Consider the following 15,317-nt stretch of genomic DNA (forward strand, 5'->3'; position numbering starts at 1 on the left):
GATATAAATGTAAAAATGTAAACCAAAGGAAAGGACCAAACACCCTGGGGACAGATTCTGTTACACTTAGTGTCACATTTATAGATGGCTCTATAGTTTACAAAGCTTTCTACCTGCATTACCATTTATGCTTCAAAACCATGCAGTGAAGCAAGAATTATTCTTATGCTTATTTTCTTTATGAAGCAACTGATACTCAGAAATTAAATGACTTGCCCAACATAATAAAGTGAAGATGAATGTGGACTTGAGCCCAGATTTTTTGACCTCCCAAAGCAGGCCTCCTTTTACTATATTTTTCTCACAAAGCAGTGGAGAATGGCTATTTTTAAAGTGATACTGAAATTTAGAGAGAAAAAAAATTTAGACTCACCATATATCCCTGCTAAAGATTAAAAAAAAAAAATCTGGTCGTCTGAAGATTTAAATATTAAAAATCAAATTATAGAAACCTTGGCAAAAGAAAAAAAAAAACATAGAGACATGAGGCTGAACCAGCATCTGAGATGTCCCCTCACGGAGCCCACTCAGAAGTGGGAGCTGCAATGCTTCTGCCCTGTCCTGTTTTCTAGGACTAGCAACCCCTATCTACTGCAGATGAATTTCCCATTATCACAAAGATGTAGAAGTTCCCAAAGTAAAGATCAAAGTCTCCAGGAAATAACTGTTCAGAGAAAGCGTGTAGTCTTCTTGTTGGACTCCTACGACTTGGGAGCATTCACTGGATCTTATAGATGGGCAAAATCAGGAGTGGAAGAGAAGTCCCTACAGGTTGAGTTTGATTAAACAAACAGTTGTTGCACTGAACCAGGAAGGGATTTTGTGGATAACTCGTGTTGTGGTCACTTCAGGAGGCAGGAAGCTATGAACTTTCTCATTCACCCTATACACCCCCTCTCCCATCACAGACATTAAATCTGCTCCTCCAAATGCAAGAATATCTATGGAGTTTCAATGTGTGACAGTACCTGTCAGGCAGATTGATGGTTGTTTACAGAAACCAGGAAATCCCCAAACTAAAGTGATCTAGAGCAATTCATTTTGCTCCTCTGAATCCAAGTTTCCCTTTCTGTAGCATGGAAATGTCTTTCTTCAACCTTCTTTTGTCCCTCAGGATGTCAAAATAATAAAACAGAAAAAAACTCTATGTAAAGTTCATTGGGACCTCAGGGAAATGTGCTATGAAATGACACAGTCTCATTGTCACCTGATATCTCATGACTTCAGCTGGCTCCGCTTCTTTGCATTTCCCTTTTGGCAGGGAACGTTGCCATCTTTACATTTAACATGTCTCTGTTGAGGGACCAGCACTATTAAGCTGGTGCTTTGACAACTACATCGACAAGAGACCAGGATATACGACATGTGAAGGTGAAAGGACAGTGACTACGGGGAGCAAATGAGCTTTTAAACAAGCCTGACACCATCCAGCTAGTCTTCATATTGCCTCCTGTGAAAAATCCTGACATATTGGTACATTGCTATGAGTTATTTCTTCATATAACTGGCTATAGTGGCCTAACATTATTTGATCTTGTAAAGTGTTATCTGGGACTACAAACTTATTTTATTTTAAGCTCAATGACATTTCATCAGCAGTTAACACAGCATGAATAGCTAAAACTCACTTTGGCACAGTGCACGAGGCCCCCAGGATTTCTCTGCTTTATTTTTGTTCGAATACATAGCTCTCTGACTTTTCTACTTTTGATAGTTTCTGTTTTGATACAGCTTTGTGAGTTTTGAGCCATATTTTTTAGCCATTATTATATATATTATTATTTATTTCACCACAAGATGTATTTATTATCTGTAATAGTGAAAACTAATTCACTTCATTTCCCTACATTAGCTATACCTAAAAAGGGAAGACATTTATTTCCTGATCATGTTTATAGGGGTAGAATGAAGAGGAGACAGAGATGGTCATTAAGAACTCTATGAGATGCTTCCATCCTGACAAACCTCTGTTCTGGGCTTGCAGGGGACTTAAACACAGGCAGGGTTCTCGCTGAACCTTCAGAGGATTCTCTCGATTTGAAACTAAAACCCTCTCTAAGACTTGGATTGTTATAATGCTTTCTGGAAACTCAAAACTATCAGTCTTAATTGCTATTCAGCTACCAACTCTCTAGGATTTTCTCTTTAAACTCAAGAAATTGTTTATTTTCTAGATGTATTTTAATTTTATTTTGTTTAAACTCTCTGATTTCTGCCCAATCAATAACATCAACCATACAATTAATCTGCTTCTGTCTTTGAGACAGCTGAAAAACTAGCTAATTTTTCAACCTACTAGGCATAAATTCAGCCTGTATGGAAACTCAGCCTACTTTTTCACCAGTTCTGTAACAACTTTCTCATCTGCAACATGAGAAAACAGCCACCTAGTTCATAGAGTCACCAGAATTATATAATAAACAAGACTGCACCGTATTTGGTGATTGACAACATATATTGCTGTCAATAGCAATATTTTCTTAATAAAACAATAATAACATATGCCCCAAGAAGATAAACAATAGATTTTTGCATGCTCTGTCCATTGCAATACTTTGCTCATGCCTAACAAGAATTCATCAGTCAGGGTGACCATATTAATTGATAAGGATAAGTGTTAACTTTTGCATCTGTGCTGATTATAATTTAGCCCTCCCTTTAGAAAAACTTTTTATGGGTGTATAATATACATAGAGAAAAGAAGTCTAAGTGTTACAATGTGATGAATTTTCACAAAATGAACACAGGGTATGTACCCAATACTTGGATGAAGAAAACAGTATTTCCAGCATCCTCAAAGTGCCCCTGTGTACCCCATCCTGCATACTGGAAAACTCCAGAGAAAACCACTAGCCTGACTCCTAATGCTGTAGGTATTTCATCTGTTTTATAATTTTTTAGACATGGAATTAGACATGGAATTTTATGTATGGAATTATTAGTGCAAGCCTTTCTGAAGCTTAGTTAAGCTTACCACATCAAGAAGGTCTGAGCCCTAAAGAAGCTTGCCTTTTCTTGGGTAATTTAAGGAAAGTGAGCTGGAAGAGAAGGGGGATGAGGAGAAGAACCATATAATCTGCCATCCAAACTGGAACACCTTTGAGAGCAAAAGGAGGTACTATACATAATGCTGCTGGGACAAAAGGTGAAACAGTGACTGTCCCCAGCAAACCAGGTCAGGTAGTCGCCCTGGTGAGAAGGGGTGGTAGAAGGCAGCAGGGCTGCACTAGCAGGCAAAATCTATCTTAAAGATCATAAAATAAAATCCACTCAGTGCCTGAGATGTAATTGAGACTGGGGGCTAGAGAGAAACTTCCCATAGAGTGTGAAAGTGAAAGTGTTAGTTGTTCAGCCATGTATGACTCTTTGTGACCCCATGGATTGTAGCTCACCAGGCTCCTCTGTCCATGAAATTCTCCAGGCAAGAATACTGGAATGGGTAGCCTTCCCTTCTCCAGGGGATCTTCCTGACCCAGGGAGCAAACCTGGGTCTCCTGCATTACAGGTGAATTCTTTACTGTCCGAACCAACAGGGAAGCCCCCCATAGGGTGTGGTTATTGGTAAAACTCAGGTCAATAATTATTTACTGAGTCCCAGGTAGGTGCAGGGCACCACAAGGGCATAAAGACAGCTCAGGCATTGCTCACAATACCACAGTAAGCTCAGAGTCTAATAGCGGCAATAAGACAAGTTCACAAATAGGTAAACTGCCAATGGAAATATACAAAGCACTCTGAATTCCAAGGACATATACAAAGAGATACATGGATTCTAAGGAATGAGAGGTCATGTCTACTGGGAGACAGGAAAAAGCACCATGGGACATGTAGCAGTTAAGATGAATTTAGAGTCTGCCCCAATGGTTCTCAACCTTGACTGCACATTAGAATCATTTGGGGAGCTTTTCAAACTCCTGTTACCCAAGAAGTACCCAAGACCAGTCAAAACAGAATCTCCAGGAAAGGTATTCAGGCAAAAGTATTTTGAAAGCTCTCTCTCCCTGGTAATTTCAGTGAAGAGTCAAAGTTGAGAACCACTATTGTAGAAAGATGAATAGGCATTAGCTGGCAGGAAAGGTGGGAAAGAGAGGGGACCATGGAGAGAACAGATGTTAGTTAGTATATTCCATTTTTGGTAGGCACACAGAGAAGAATCATCCATTGGGAATTATATATGGAGAAGAGGCACCAGGGCAAAAATAATTTAACCTCCACCAGGAAAAAAAAATTAATTAATTATGAAACCATTTGCTAAGGCCAATAACAGGGATGGATGGGGAAAGGATGCACTGAACATCAAGGGAACTCAGAATGGTAATAAATCCATCATGAATCATACAAGCCATCTGATAACTTCTGTTCCTCACATTAGCATCCCATTAAGCCGTTATTAGTGAGAGCAAAGGAGCCTGAATGAAACCAGCTTCCTGGGTTAGCACTAGCAGCCGGGAGAGAGTTAACAAGCTACAGTCTTTCACTGGCATCTTTAAGGACCTGAGCTCTATTTGTAAGGGATGCTTAGAGGCCCCAAATCTTGACCTATCACGCTCCTGCTGTGGGAGTTTGGGGGGCAGCTAGAATTAATCACAGTGGGGACACAATTTACCGATCAATATCAGCCAATTAGAAGGCTCCCTGCTGTGGAGAGTTCCCTTGGAATGCCAGATGACCTCTGCCCTTGACTTTTCATGGGGGCAGATGTTTCTTTATCACAGCTGCTGATAAGTGTGGTATTAGAGGGTGTGTAGCTCATTTCACAACATGCCAACCCCACCAGGGCACCTTGAGGCTGAAGATTCTTAGGACTTATATATGAGCCACCTATCCATGGAAGACACAGACGGAAATTGTATCAGTAATTAATTCACAGCCAATGTGCCACTTTTTCTGCAAACTAACCCCCAACCTTCAAGAAGCCATTGATAACAACAGAAAGTAGGAAACTCAGTCTTTCTGGTGAATTCACTCTGATGTCACTCTCTTGCTCTACTGCTTCTGCTATATCCATCAGGAGAGAGGAGATTCCAAGACCTGGAGCACAGCCAGAGGTAGCCAGATTTTTAACACATCAGTTTTGCCAATGGCCCATCACAGAACCACCTAGTGGGGAAAAAATCCTAGTAGCTGCCACTGTGTTCTATGGTATGGTCCAGGGACTCAAGACAGAGCTTCAGAATGGGCTCTAGGACCTCCCATCCTCCCTGAACTTATGTGATAGCTGTTTGTCATTATTGTTTATAGAGTCAGACCGATTATTTTTTATCAATTTTCTGAGATCTTTGCCACAGAGGTAATAAGCCCCAGGGCAAGAAAGTTTAGAAAAAGAAAAGTAAATAATTTTGGAAAATGTTCTGAAATTTATCATTTATTTTTCTGCTTTTTACTTTCCAATCTTTATTTTAAAGAGAAAAATCTATTACTTACAGCCTTTCCTGCAGACTCCAGGACTTCAGGCATTTGACCCCAAACTCCTTATTTGTTTCATCCTCTCTTGAAGGACTGCAAGACTGCAAGCATGGTTTCTTCAGATGCCCACTTAAGGAAAACTTCTCAACTCTTCTCCTTCTAAGAATCCCCTGCCTCCATCCCTAGAGAATCATGGCTTCAAAATGAAACATAAAACAAAGTTTTGAGCTGACTTTGGTAAGTACAAGACCTGGGGCTTGTGATTCCCTCCCCTGCCCTTACCCCAATCCATAAATCTTTTCATTTAAGTCAAACTTGATAAAAACAATTTAAAATTTCCTTGAAGGGAAAAACATGTTTTTGGAAGGTCAACCTAGAAGTTGTGAATGGATATGCTAGGGACAGCATCATAGATTTTGCCTTGGAAATATAGGAAGAGAAGAAAAGTTTCATAAGCTGATGATATTTCTATAAATTAGACCCAAGAATTTTGAAGTATTTAAATGTACCACTTGGGGCCAACCTCTTTCTGTCTTGACCCTTCTCATTCGCCAAATCCCTAAGTGATTCACTCTCTAAGCCCATCCCCAAATATAAAGCAGTCCTTCCATATCACCTGATCTGAGGGATGACTCTGCCCACATTCATTACTGCTATAAAAGGGGACATTGTCACCTTCCTATCTCATCACCTAGCTCTAAAAGCTTTGCAATCCTCTGCTGCGTTGCACTCTTGCCAAAAACGTTTAGCTTGATTCTTATCAGGAGAGAAAAACCCAGACGAGTCCAAATCAAGAGACATAGATTCTTGTGTGAGTGCAGGCACAAAACTGGCAAAATGTTAAAGCAATCACTGGGTCTAGTAAATAGTATCAGGACTATATTACTTTTTCATTTTTTCTGTAGGCTCAAATTTTTTCAAAAACCCAAGGTGTACCTCACACTGACACAGTGTTCGATCTGCTGCATATAGCAGTCCATGAATTAACTATGATAGTAAAAAAAAAAAAGTCTTACACTAGTATTTGGCACAGGAAATGAAACAGATTCTTAAACCAATTTTCAACAAAACTAGAGGATCTTTATGAAATACTGAATTCCCTTTATCAGGAAACGATCTCTTAAAAGAAAATAATACCATGTCCAAGGGACCAACTTCCTCATGAACAGAATTAGAGAAAGTTCTTCGCTCCACGGTGACAAATCTTGTTTAAACTGCCTCATCAAAAGATGAAGAATTCTCAATTAACTAACTCAAAGCACTCAGATATCAAAATGGCAAATTTTCAGGAGAAAGCCACTGCTTTAGATATGGAAGGACCTCAGAAGTAATTTTATTAACTACATTAAATGGTAAGTAGGTTTCCTGCAATGTGAATGAGACCAAAAATGGATAATCAATTTATTTTATCCAAGAAATGTTAGACTAAATTATACTTTAAATTTCTTGATTTAAGGTCACCAGTTATATTTACTTGTATAGCCACATACATATTACATGATACAAACACATATATGTGGCATGATACATAACATGCTTCTAAGTGCAATTTATTAGATTTATTTACCACATTCTTTACAAGTTTTGTGCCCAGGAAAGACATTAGTCAACTTATACTATTTTTAACTGCCTAGATGAATTTGTATTAGAATATGAAATTTATCAAGTTGTCTATTATTTTTGTTGATTAAACACATGTCTTTAAAAAATATTGTAAGTTGACTAATGTCTTTCCTGGGCACAAAACTTGTAAACAATGTGGTAAATAAATCTAATAAATCGCACTTAGAACCATGTTATGCATCATGCCACATATATGTGTTTTTATTATGTAATATGTATGTGTCTATACCAGTTCATTCTAAAGGAGATCAGCCCTGGGTGTTCTTTGGAAGGAATGATGCTAAAGCTGAAACTCCAGTACCTTGGCCACCTCAAGCAAAGGGTTGATTCATTGGAAAAGACTCTGATGCTGGGAGGGATTGGGGGCAGGAGGAGAAGGGGATGACAGAGGATGAGATGGCTGGATGCCGTCACCGACTCGATGGATGTGAGTTTGAGTGAACTCTGGGAGTTGGTGATGGACAGGGAGGCCTGGCGTGCTGCGATTCATGGGGTCACAAAGAGTCAGACACAACTGAGCTACTGAACTGAACTGAACTGATGTGTCTATACAAGTAAATATATATAACTGCCGACCTTAAATCAAGAAATTTAAAGCATACTTTAGTCTAATATTGGCTCAGATGGTAAAGAATACGCCTGCAAAGCAGGAGGTGCAGGTTCGATTCCTCGGTTGGGAAGATCCCGTGGAGAAGGGAATGGCTACCCTCTCCAGTATTTTTGCTTAGAGAATTCCGTGGGCAGAGGAGCATGGCGGGCTATAGTCTATGGGGTTGCACAGAGTCGGACAGGATTGAGCAACTAACACTTTAAGAGATCATTAACATGTATAAGAAAGAAAAGACAAACAATGAGTAAAACCATCACAAACTGCTATCTATAAAAAGAAAATATGCAGCACATTGTGTATTTGCAACATGATTAACAAGGCTAATAATCTGTATTCAGAAGCATTAGTCCATGTAGCACATGCTACTTAAGGGTCTCGGACTGATGATCAGAATAATAATCATGAACAACTTTTCCTGAATGCTTACCAAGTGCCAGGCACTACATTAAGCACTTTGCATATATTATGTGTCTTGTTTAACCCTCATTTTGTAGAGGAAGCTCCTCAGACCCAGAGAAGTTGAGTGATCCGCCCAAGGTCATGTGTTTCATAAGTGGTCAAGCAGAGGTCCAAATCCAAGTGTCTCACTTTAGACCCCACACTTACCACCATTCCAGGCACTGCAACTGTCAATGAGCGGCTCAGAATGAGAGCATGAATGGGACCACTCATGCGCAAGCCACCTCACAGCATGACAAAATGGTATAACTGTTCTGTTCTCCATTTGTTTTCCAGGTCGAAATCTCAAATACTATAAGGCAAAAACTGTACAGTACTGTCTGCAGGTGGACCACATTGTAGGGGAAATAACGTGATTCAGGCCAGCCACCTGCCCCTGCCTTCCAGGATTCTACCACTCAGCTCTGATCAAACTAGCATCCCTCCTCCTGTCACCAGCAAAGCCCATGAAACATTTCCAAGAATTAAAAATAGAATCTGGGTAATAAAATAAAGTCTAACCTTTTTTTCCTTTGTGCTTGGACAAAGGAAATAGTTTCATTTGCTCATAGTGGGGCGTGTGCAGAGGCCTCACACTGGCCATTCAGACCAGTTCCTAGTGCAAAATGGCCATGGCCACACTTCGGCTCAGGGCATGTGCAGGAGCGCTGTGAATGGCACTGCAATTCAAGTTGGTGGCAGCAGGCGGTGTGCACAGAGTCGCTGCTCTGGCACTGTGACCCAAAGCCCTGAGCAACATGCTTGCGCCAGACTCATGAAAGCTCCACCCCCTTTCCTCCATAGTAAGACTTCAATAAAGCAGCCCTGCTAATGGCTTGTTGGGGGGAATGTGTGCTAAAGAGCAAGGTTCCCCAACTTCTGGGATCTAATGCCTGATAATCTAGTGAAGCTGAAATAATAATAATAGAAATAAAGTGTATAATAATTGTAACGTGCTTGAATCATCCTGAAACCATCCCGCCCACCCCCACCCTCAGGCCAAGGAAACATTGTCTTTCTAAAAACCAGTCCCTGGGGCCAAAAAAGGTTGGGGATCCCTGCTATACAGCACAATCTTGCATCTGTCCATTTTCTGGTCCAAAAATAAAACTTTCCTTGGCTTCTGATCCCAGCTTGGCCCGATTCTGTTGGCCCAAAGGACCCCAAGCAGGAGGACCCTTGCTGGGGACCAACTCTGGAAAGTAAATGACAGTCCCCAACCCTAGGTCCCCACTGCGCGCTTGATCATGAGAACCATGTTTGCCAAAGCATGGAAAGGCCCTGCTAACAGGGGAAAAAAATCAACCTGGAGCCTAAACAGGAAAGAACCTTTCTCTTCCACAGATCAGAAGTGGGGCTAAAGATGTTGGTTTTACCTGACTTGAAGACAGTGAAGAATGAAGTAAGAACCACGTACTGCACTTGGCACATAGGAAACATGCAGCAAATGGCTATTGTTGTTACACAGCTTTTACCCTTGTGCTCTCTGTAACAGAATTGAGTCATGCATCTTAGAAAATCTGTGTTGGATTCCAGTGCTGGGGAGAGGGAAAGGTTACCCCTAATACAGTCTGAGAGTGACAGACAGATGGAGCCCTGGGGATCCACAATTTGCTGGAGGAAACCCCAATTCTTTCAGCCTGTAAAGTAGTGGCACATAGCAGAAAGGTGAAATTATTCACTGGACAAATGCATTAGAACATGTGACTTGTATTCATAGGATCTTTGCCACCACAGTTGATACTCCTCAGGCTGAATGAAAGCCACTATTTCATAATTTTAATTTTAACCTGTAACTCAGATACTAAGTTTCCTCAAGCTACATATTCCCCCTACAACTACAACATCATCAGTTTGACATTGTAAGTTGGGAGCAGGGGAGCCATTTTTTAAGAAAAGTATTTTTAAGCTAATAAATCATTTCCAACACATCCTATATATAAACTACATATAAAACTACTATGTTTCCGGGGCTATTTAGATTATTTTAGTCCATTAAAAAGAGAAAAAAGAAAATATAATACTTTTTGGATACTTCAGACTTCTTTCTCTTTGCTTTGATGATCTTTTCTCCCCTTAGTTTTATCTCTGTTCAAAAGCAAACTTTTAGATCCTGTAATTAGAAACTGAAACAGTTTCTGGGTTTTGTACCTCACCTGGCTCATTCTTCAGAATATTCTTTGCTCTATTTTTTAATGTACATTTTTAAAGGTAATAATGTAATCAACTTTGACATTTAAAATCTTCATAGAAAGAGAAAAGGACTAGGTCATGAGCAGAATGGGAAAAAAAATATCTAACAAGGACAGGAAGACAGAAAAATCCTAAATGGAGTGTGTGTGTGTGTTGTTTTTCTTTTGTGTATGTATGTTTGAAGCAAGAAAATTTTGAGTTTTAAAAAAAAGTAAGAAATGAGAAAGATGGTAAGCTGCTTTTTCATAGGCAAAGATTTGTAAAGCAAAGAAAAGGAGAAATGAATTGTAAAAAAATCAGTGTGGTTCTCTGTGGCACCTGTTTATACCATCAAGCTGACGCTTCCAGGCACCATGTGTCCATACTGTCATTCGGATTCTGTGTTCTCAGCCAGGAGGAGATAATGATGCTCTCTCTATTTCTCTTCCTTTTCCTTCCTTTTCCCTCCCTATCCCCTCTCTTCTCTCTCTTCTCTTCATTCTCCCTCTGCTTTTACATTCAGTTTCTGATAGTGTGCTTCCTGATTTGCCTGCAAACGTGGCTCCTTTTCCTGGTACGGATAACATTTTGTTTGATCAAAGAAAATCAGTGAATTAAAAGTCCTTCTGAAACCAAAAGTTCTTCCATGTTGTATCACAGTAAAATCTACAGCAGAGCCCCCGAAGCTGTTATCATGCTGCAACGAACATAGGAGCCAAGGCAAAGCCAATACAAGCTGAGTTCAACAGTCACATGTATCTGAGGCTAAGGGAAAATTACTCCTGAAAGAAGTAATATGTTGGCTGAAATTCATTATGAAATATAAATGACTAATGTCAAATCCTTTGCAGAAGCAGAAATTGATGAAGGGGAGGGCAGAGATAAGAAAGGATGAGGAACCCTTTAAGAAGGGAGCCTTCAGCAGAGGGGAGAAAAATAAGCAGAAAAAGACCTTTTCTGAAGGTCATCTGGGTCTGTGCTTCTATTTCACCTTGAACTTGCTCTACCCTTCACATATGCGTGAAAGAGTCCAGGTATAGTCATTCAAAATCAAACAGAAAATAGACACCTATCTCAGAAAAATGGGAAGAATCTACAAAAATTCAAGGCAGTCACAGCCTAATTGTGTCTCAGGTTTGGGCCAGCCAACAACTCCCAACCCCAGTTCAGCTCCTAAAATTCTACTGTTCCTGTCTCACCTGGTAGAGTTGGGTGGGTGTGTGTGTGTGCTAAGTCACTTCAGTTGTGTCAAACTCTGCAACCTGGGCAGAGCCAGAATTTCCAAGCTCGTCACTGGACCACTGTTTTGATTCCTCCATCTCTTGTTCCTTGAGCAAATCGGCATTCTCATGCTGGTTTTGCTATCTTAAAGACCTTCAACAGTCTCTGAAATTGGATAGTCCTAATAGACTATTCCTGTCTAACTCCAAAAGTCCATGGCAAGAGGCAGTTTCTCATTTGCTGAGCACTACTTCAGTTTTACTGTATAGGGTAGAGAGTTAGTTTGTGAGACTAGAATATCTCATTGAGGTCTACTTGCCTCTTCCTCCCCAAAGTATTAACTTATAGAAGTAAAAAAAAATTTACCTCCAAAGCAGTTGGGGCATTATTCCCAAATCTGAGGATTACCAAAGGTCTCCTGACATAATTTTCTCCCTAAATATCAATAATAACAAAATGTATTTTTATATATAATCATAATATATCTCCATTTACTGAATGTTTATTATGAATCAGACACTTTATATACGTGTGTGTGTGTGTGTATGTATCAGCTCATTTATAGATAAAATAGTCCTATAGGAAGACCTATATATATATAAATAAATATATCCTATACATATATAGAGTAAGATCTATCCCATTTTACAAATGATAAAATTGAAATTCAGTGATCTTGAACTACTAATTAGTGGCAATGGTAGCACATGAACCCAGGCAGCCTGACTTCCGAAGCCCGTGAGCTTACACGACAGTACAATGCCTCTGTATGTGCCTCTGCTGCTGCTGCTGCGTCGCTTCAGTCGTGTCTGACTCTGTGTAACCCCATAGACAGCAGCCCACCAGGCTCCCCCGTCCCTGGGATTCTCCAGGCAAGAACGCTGGAGTGGGTTGCCATTTCCTTCTACAAGGCATGAAAGTGAAAAGTGAAAATGAAGTCGCTCAGTCGTGTACGACTCCTAGCGACCCCATGGACTGCAGCCTACCAGGCTCCTCTGTCCATGGGATTTTCCAGGCAAGAGTACTGGAGTGGGGTGCCATTGCCTTCTCCGGTATGTGCCTCTAGCCATGGTATAACACCTCTGCATGAATCCTTTACAGTAGACCAGAAGCTCCTCACATTCAACTATGTCCAGATTTGCTTATTTCATATTCTCAGTGTCAAGGCCAGGCCTATAAGAAAATGGCCAATGTACTTGGAAGTAATGCAGGGAGGAGCTTCCCTGGTTTGTACACGAAACACCCTTCTCACCTCCCCATTGTATATCTAGGGTCACAGCTATCTACAATGTCATTGGGAAGATGCGCTAAATAAGGCTTTGTAATGTGATTTTGGAATAGATAAAAGTTCCTTTCTTCATATTTGGGCCTTACACTGACTTGTGGAGCCTTTGGTAGCATTTACCTGGACCTAACATGATGGTTCCAGTAGCTTTTAGACCATTAAATGGATGGCATATCTCACCTTAACCAGAAAGTCAGTCTCTAGCTTTCACTCCCTCTTCCTTGCTCTCTCGCTCTCTCTCACACACACACACATGCACACATACACTTCATCTGCTTCCTTCCTGGTTAAGGTTATATTACACTGGGCTTGCCAGGTGACGCTACTGTTAAAGAACCCACCTGCCAATGCGGGAGACATAAGAAACGCCGGTTTGATCTCTGGGTCAGGAAGATCCCCTGGAGGAGGGCATGGCAACCCACTCCACTATTCTTGCCTGGGGAATCCTATGGACAGAGGAGCCTGTAGGGCTACAGTCCATGGGGTCGCAAAAGAGTCAGACACGACTTAGCGACAGAAAACAACAAACGACAACAAAGTACTTCTTTAGGAAATTTCAAATATATTTGGAATATAACAACAGTACACATTTTCTAAAATTATGTATAACAAAGCCATTTTTCCACCAGCTATTCCGGTGGACCAGAGCCTGCTTATTCCAGAAGCTCCAGGATGCCTTAAGAATATTTGTCTCATTATCCCCATTATTTTCCCCTCCAGGGAACTGTCCCTAATAAACTTTGCTATGACTCCTCTCCTGGCTAGTTTTAATATGAGCCAAGGGAAAGATTTCAGAAAAGCATGAGTTCTTTTCTGCCTGGGCTTGCAAAATTGTCTCACGGCAGATGCATCTGTTAGTAATGGTTGAGACAATCTGTACAGCCTAAGACAACTTGTTGAGAGATGACTCTAAAAAGATCCTCTTCCAAGGAACGTTTAACCTCTTAGTACCTTTTCATGAAAGTAGGATCATTAATTTAGTGGCTGCAGGAGACTAGATGATGCCTTCTCACTAGCATGGCCCTCTTAAAGGAACACTTGCACTGTGAAACCAAGAGGACCTTGAGAACTTCAAGGCTCCCAAGACTATAAATATTACCTGGAAGGATATTTCAGGTTCATATCCCATTTCAAATTCTCACCCTCTCTCTTGGGGCCCCAGATGAATGAGCCTGATAAAGATCTTTGAGAGACTAGAAAACTTTGTCATTCTGTACATGGCCAAAAAGACCTCAAATCTAAAGCCAAATTCTTAGGCTGCTGATAAAATCAGAAAACCCCTATATTTGAACTTAAACTCACTCCTCCTATCACCTTTGGTCTCAGTCTGAAATAAAACCACCATAGTTTCTAGCTAGAAATTTAGAGTAGCCTAGACATGAATACCGGGCTTCCCTGGCAGCTCAGATGGTAAAGAATCCGTCTGCAATGCAGGAGACCTGGGTTCGATCCCTGAGTTGGGAAGATCCCCTGGAGGAGAGCATGGCAACCTGCTCCAGGATTCTTGCCTGGAGAATCCCCATAGATGGAGGAGCCTGGCGGGCTACAGTCTATGGGGTCGCAAAAGTCGGACACGACTGAGCGACTAAGCACATCACAGCATACAGCACAGACATGAGAATACCAGGCTCAGTGGCCTCAAGACAAAACTGGAATCATCTTTGCGTGTCCTATTTCCTCTGTAGCTTTATTTGCCAGCATGTTAACTGATACATAAGGCCACTCTGCTCAAGCCAGGGATTATAGACCCTAAGGAGCATATGGCCACATGCCAGGAGAACAAGAAGCTGCAGGATAAACATGAGACATTTTCCTCAAGTGCCAATAATAGGGGAAATTCCTTTTTTAAAGAGCATTACAAACTAGAGTACTATACAAACAAGGAGTAAAATGCAAATTCATGGACTTTTAAAATAAAATGAATCAAAACTATAAATAAATTTTGAGCCTGAAGCAAGAGCTTCCAAATCCTTCCCCAGATTTCCGGGGTCTAAATGTTTATCTTTCTCCTCCATTAGAGGCACTTTTATGGGTATTTGAGAAAAACTGTCTTAAGACACCTCTCCTAGAGTCACTGATATTCTAAAAAGATACTCTTAATGAAAAATAAAATCTGTTACCAAAAAAAAGAGAGAGAGAATGAATTAAGGAAAAAGAACAAAAGAAGTATTTACAGTACATATTGTATGAAGGTGGAATCTGAGATTCAGAAAGGCTGAATAATTCGTCTGATGCCATATTGAGTGGCAAAGCCAAGGCAGGCAATGAATGTAGATTGTGAGTAAGGAGATCCTTTTCTGAAAGCCCTATATCATTGCCCATGGGCAGTCATTCGCTCCACCTCTGTGAAAGAGCCCTGGGATCCCCTTCAGTTGGTGTGTAGCTGCAGCACGGCCATTTTGCTCTAGAAAGGATTCTACCCACGTGCCTACCAGCACCGCAACACCCTGCCAGGCTCAGAGAGAGTAAGCTTATGTTTATTTCCTCAGGAGATATTTCTCATTTTTTCCCAATTTTATCGAGGTAAAATTGACATAAAACATATCCTAAAGAAAATAAACC

General features: G+C 40.7%; 1 long non-coding RNA gene across 1 annotated transcript; it reads left to right on the forward strand.

Annotated features, from left to right (window-relative positions):
- Positions 1-4,769: 4,769 nt before the first annotated feature.
- On the forward strand, positions 4,770-8,592 carry LOC129646697 (uncharacterized). The gene is made up of 3 exons (XR_008712126.1): positions 4,770-5,048; positions 5,498-5,643; positions 8,375-8,592. It is a non-coding gene; the product is annotated as an uncharacterized LOC129646697 (long non-coding RNA).
- The last annotated feature ends 6,725 nt before the right edge of the window (positions 8,593-15,317 follow it).

Source organism: Bubalus kerabau, chromosome 3, assembly GCF_029407905.1.
Source record: "Bubalus kerabau isolate K-KA32 ecotype Philippines breed swamp buffalo chromosome 3, PCC_UOA_SB_1v2, whole genome shotgun sequence".
NCBI lineage: Eukaryota > Metazoa > Chordata > Mammalia > Artiodactyla > Bovidae > Bubalus > Bubalus kerabau.